The sequence below is a fragment of the Lynx rufus genome, unplaced genomic scaffold (genome assembly GCF_022079265.1).
Source record: "Lynx rufus isolate CCGP_SWC_20201006 ecotype Redwood Valley unplaced genomic scaffold, mLynRuf1.p SCAF_8, whole genome shotgun sequence".
NCBI classification, from domain to species: domain Eukaryota; kingdom Metazoa; phylum Chordata; class Mammalia; order Carnivora; family Felidae; genus Lynx; species Lynx rufus.
In genome coordinates, this window is record NW_025814896.1 from 132,292,927 (window position 1) to 132,298,888 (window position 5,962).

A 5,962-nucleotide genomic window follows, 5' to 3' on the forward strand; every position below is an offset into this window, starting at 1 on the left:
TATCAGTGTTGGGGTGACAGTGAATTTGTGCTCTGGATGCCCCCCTCTGATCCAAAGCCAAGTATATAAAAGAATAAAAGCAAAATGACATAGAGAGGCTCAAAAAAGGGGTTTCATGAGTCACAGACGGATTACGAATGCAAAGCAGGTGTACAAGACTCCGGTCCTGAAGCAGAGGGTGTGGCCAGGACCTGCAAAGGGTCACGTGAGACGGGGCACAGGAGCCAGGCTCCACGCTGAGGCCTGTCCCGGGAGGGGGTTCCCGCTGTTGGCAAAAGAGACCTGAAAATTTCTGCAGCCCTACTGCTTAGGGCCAGGGCTGTAGAGGACAGGGGGAGGGTGATGCCCAACTTGTCAAACAGGACCTAACCGAGAGGCTGTCTGGCTCAGCATCTGTGTAAAATTTCCCCCGTGTCACCACAAGAAGGGAGCTCTAAGGGGCTCTGATGAGGCCTGGCCCTGGATTGTGCCGCCGGGGCCCGGGAGAAAGCTAGTCGAGGGTGAGTTCAGGGTGCCAGACTGAGAGGATGTGTCTCTCAAACCACCCAGCCCTGATGCTGGAGAACAAACTGGGGAGGCAGGCGGGTTTGAGGGAAAAAACCAACAGCAAATGTGAAAACGGAGTCATTCAAGATGAGCCTGAAGGCAAAACTTCTAAACTTAGGAAGAAATACAAGGCTAGGAAAGACAGCCAAAAATACAAAAACAAACCAAAAACCATTAGGAATATGGATTCACAACAAAGTCATTTCACTGAACAGCCTGAGTATGACCTTAAATAAGTAAGAGACTTGGGGTGTCTGGGTGGCTCAGCCGGTTAAGCGTCCGACTTCGGCTCAGGTCACGATCTCGAAGTTCATGGGTTCAAGCCACACGTCAGGCCCTGTGCTGACAGCTCAGAGCCTGGAGCCTGCTTCGGATTCTGTGTCTCCCTCTCTCTCTGCCCCTTCCCCACTCACACTCTTTCTCTCTCTCAAAAATGAATAGACATTAAAAATAAATAAGAGGCGGGGCGCCTGGGTGGCGCAGTCGGTTAAGCGTCCGACCTCAGCCAGGTCACGATCTCGCGGTCCGTGAGTTCGAGCCCCGCGTCGGGCTCTGGGCTGATGGCTCAGAGCCTGGAGCCTGCTTCCGATTCTGTGTCTCCCTCTCTCTCTGCCCCTCCCCCGTTCATGCTCTGTCTCTCTCTGTCCCAAAAATAAATAAACGTTGAAAAAAAAAAATTAAAAAAAAAAATAAATAAGAGGCTTCAAGATACAGATTGAGGAATAACTTGCGTTAAAAAAGAGGAATTATGAAACAGGTGGAGGATATGAAAATGACACAAAAGTCAGTAGCTAGGACCAGTTCGAAGTCTTGGATATGAAAAGTACAGCCATTGAGATTAAAATGAAGGTATCAGAGGATCCAGCTAGGATCACGGGCTGACAGTGATCAACCTCTCACTTCCCTTTACTGAGCCTCTTCTCGAACCCAGACCCCATTAGGGGCTGGGAAACCAGAGATCTGTGTGGCCCGCTTTCTGTTCTTAAGAAGTTCGTCCTCCAGTAGGGAAAAAGAAACGCTGCGGAACCGATCAATAAAGTCTAAGCGAGCACCTAGACTCGTAGACACAAGTCACGACGGGCACCAGATGCGGGTGGAATTCACTTGGCCTCCAAGGGCAGAAGAGGGCATCGGGCCTTGAAAGAAAAGTAGGCGCTCTCTGGACAAAGAGCTGGGGAGGGAGTGTCGTGAAATCACGAATAAGGGCAAAGGGGTGATGGGGCCATTTGGTGAACGCTTGCAAGCCCGGTGTGGTGAGAACCGTGCCTCAGCCAAAAAATAAAAGATAAAATAATTGTGCCTCAGCCCTCAGCGTGATCACCAACAGAGCCTCTAAGAAAAACAGAGACGCCCGGGCCCAACCTCTGGGTTCTGATTTCTGATTCTGATTCTGACGATTTGGAAACTCTGTGATTCTGAGGTCTAGGACCGAGAGCAACTTCAAGACCCCCATGAGGCCAGCTTTGCGGGTGAGGTTAGATCAGGTGACCAGCCAGCAAGGCCTCTTCCGGTCCAACATTCAAGGCCCTTCCTTCACCAGAAAGGGTCCAAGGGCGGGACCCACGGAGAACAGTGTCTCTCCAGCCTGGTCCCTACCCCACCTACTGTCACGCCTAAGAGGCATCGAGCGCTGGGATTCATTGGAAAATGACCAGCATTCCAATGAGATGGTCCCTGCCGGAGAACCAATCTCCAGCCCAGCATCAGGGCTAAGCCGAGGCATGCAGGCTGGGAGAACTGGTTCCCGTGACACTCGGAGTCCACTCCTATGAAAGCTGTCCTGAGAAAACCAGGAAGGCGGGCTTTCCAGTGGAGACAGCAGGGTCTTTTCAGCAGGAGGCCCGCGCTGGAATTTCCGTTGCTCTGCTGGGTATAACCTCTCTAAGCTCCTCTGTGTAACCTGAGGCTAATAATCCGCTGACAGGGTTGTTATAAGGACTGATAAGACAAAAGGGAAGGGGCGCCTGGGTGGCGCAGTCGGTTGAGCATCCGACTTCAGCCAGGTCACGATCTCGCGGTCCGTGAGTTCGAGCCCCGCGTCAGGCTCTGGGCTGATGGCTCAGAACCTGGGGCCTGTTTCCGATTCTGTGTCTCCCTCTCTCTCTGCCCCTCCCCCGTTCATGTTCTGTCTCTCTCTGTCCCAAAAATAAATAAACGTTGAAAAAAAAAAAAAAGACAAAAGGGAAAACGTCTCCCAGGCTCCTCACATATAAAAAGCACTCAGGAAACAATAATAATACACCTGGACACTTATCACTGTGAAAGCACTCAATTTATCCATAAACTGGGACACCTGGGTGGCTTAGTTGCTTAAGGGTCCGACTTCGTCTCAGGTCATGATCTCATAGTCCGTGAGTTCGAGCCCCGCGTCGGGCTCTGTGCTGACAGCTAAGAGCCTGGAACCTGCTTCGGATTCTGTGTCTCCCTCTCTCTGTTCCTCTCCTGCTCGCACTCTCTTTCTCTCTCTCAAAAAGAAATAAAAAAATTTTTAAAAGAAACAATAGTTCTTTAAAAATAAATAAATTATCCATAAACTGAGAATAACTCATATGCTTGCAAAATGCTATTATATCAGGCAGCTGCTTGTGTTCAGCATGTAAGACTCACTGTTCCTTCTCTTTCCATCTGGTGACCTCTCACCCATTGGGCATTTCCAATTGGAGAAAAATCAGAAACCTGATCCCATCTTGTTTCACCATTAATTGTGAGGTGTCTATCAAACGGCTATTAATAAACTCAATTTCTGCTTAGGTCAAATCAGGGGAAGACACCAACTAGCCAAGGCCCCTTTGCCTTTACTCTGAATGACTGAAGTTCAAATCGCCTTGTCCTTAAAGAGAATTCACTCAAGTATGTCAACAGAACTCTCATACTGTTGGTAGAAAATGTTTTATGTATGAACCCATTTTTCATTTGCCACCCTCCCCCCCACTCGCATGAGGCAGAGGGGACATGATCCTTGCCAGAGTGCCCTGTCCCCCATCCCCGATGTGGCAGCGCCCTCTAGGGGGTCTTTCTGGGCCACCAAATGAGAGCCATTCAATGCTCTTTACAAAGGGCTGCATGTTTACAGGATAAACGGGGAAGCAGCAGGGCTGGAAGGAAATAGGGTCCCTCTCAGCCACGGCCATACAGCAAGACTCGGTCCACCACTCTGAAGCCTGGACACCGTTACTCCGTTTGCTCCAGAAAGAATTCCGGCCGGGGCGCCTGGGAGGCTCAGTCCGTTAAGCATCTAACTTCAACTCAGGTCATGATCTCATGGTTCGTGAGTTCGAGCCTCACGTCGGGTTCTGTGCTGTCAGCTCAGAGCCTGCTTCAGATCCTCTGACCCCCTCTCTCTGCCCCTCCCCTGCTTGCACTCTCTCAAAAATAAATAAAACGTTAAAAAAAAATTAAAACCAATAAAAAGAATTGTGACCTGTGATCCTAGAGTGGTCAAGAGAGCCAGCTGACGGGAAGTTGCCCCCCCCAAGGGTATTCGAACCGGGGCACAAAGCCCGGTTTTGGCCGGTGTGGTGTGGCCGAGGAGGGAGAGAGAGGGTGGGGCTGAGCGGGAGGTGGCTGGTGTGGGGGAAGGACAGGGGCCTTGGGATGGGAGGGCTCTAAGCTCAACATCTTTGCAGCCTCACGGGGGGGGGGGGGCCCCCTCTGGATGAACAGATGTCACGAAGGTGCCCTTCCTCTCCACGGCCCCGGTCCGGCCTCAGTCCCCAGCCCAGCAGGTTTGCTGAGCAGAGTGTAGGCTGGATTTCAGCCTCCACCTGCCCCTCAGCTGGGACTCCGTACAGACCCCAGGCTGAAGAATTCTATGCAGCGCCCCCCCCCCGTGGCACCCTCGATTCCCGAAAGTACCTGATAAATGCAACCTCCCCCACGAGTGACCGTCAGCTAGGTGACCTGAGGGTGGGCGCCCCACGCTTGGGGTTGCACATGCAGAGTCTCGTGTAATCTGCAGACAGCCCCGTGGGGGAGGGGGAGGGGGAGGGGGAGAGGGAGGCGGGCAAGGTGTCATTGCTCCAAAGTCATGGCAGGTCTGCCCCGAGCCACACCGTGAGCCCAGAAGCCAGCCCTCCGGACCGTTCACGTTCAAGTTCTCCGTGTTCCCCTCCTACTCAACACGATTCTCCTCTGTCTCCTTCCTAGTAACAATAAACTCTTCAGAGGTTCACGGGTAAGCCCTTCCTCTCCCACCCTGCTGGCCCTGCTGTAGGAGACGTCACATCCCCCTGCCCCTCCTGGGCCCTGGCCACAGCCCCCGACCGGGAGCATCAGCAGCCACGTCCCACAAACGCGCAGTAACACGCTGCCTCCTTGTCAATCCTGCCTGAATAAAAAAGACCTTCGGTCATTTTTATTCTGAACTTTTGGTTACTGACTGCTCGTCTGTTCTTCTTCTTTATCAAACCCAAAAAGGATCCCAAGCAGCTTAGAAAGAAAAGAAATCAAATGGCAGTACTGTTTAAAACCAGATCAAAAGCGGTGAGGCGAAGCAGGATCTAGAATGACTGGAGAGAGCGGAGAGAATTATTCCTGAAATCTAGACTGGGGGTAATCCTGTGGTTGGGCACCCAGCAAAACTCAGCCCCCCTGGCCGCCAGGGCGAGAGGGGAAAGGCACGTAACGGGGCCTTCTGGAACAGGACCCTTATCGGTTCGGCCCCATAGATACACCTTCCAGCCACACACCCTGCGTGGAATGTGTTTATGGGGCCTCGGACAGAAGAGACGGCAACAGAAGGACAGCATCTGACCCCAGTGGGGCCTCGGCCACAGGCATCTTCCAGTTCACTTGAACGGGATGGTCTGATCTTTCTCGGGGGGGCATATGCTCTGCTCCCGGCGCCTGGGCCCTAACCGCCCACGCCAGTCCTGTGCCTTTAAGTGAGACCAGCTCACCCACAAAACACACCACATCACCCCTGTCCAGCGGCCAATATCCACCAGCCTCGGGCATCCGGGACTAACTCAGCCTGGCCAGACGTCCTGGCACCAACCTTTCATACCAGCCTTCCCCTATCCCAGGGTCCATCTGTCCTAACGTTCTGGTCTTTGTCTCCCATCCCGCCCGCGGACCTAACTGCAGAGCCGTCTCTAGAATGCTCCTGAGCTCTGCTTCCTCTCTCTCCAAGTGCATCCCACCTGCAGTGCGCAGCGTGTCCCCAGAGGGCAGCCCGGTGGCTGCGGACGATCACAGGGTAAGTGCTAAAACGGGATAAGGAGGGGCGTCTCCGCACGGAAGTGAAGCCCAGACCAGGCCAAAGCTCAACGCCGAAGGATAAGGACTTGGGTCTCACCTTGTCAGGCCGTCCATTCGCCTTTCCTCGACAAACCCCAAGCCCTTGCCGTGGGCCGGGGACCAGTCTTGGAATAACTACAGCGACAGCTGGCGGGTGCCACGCTCCGAATGGGGGGCA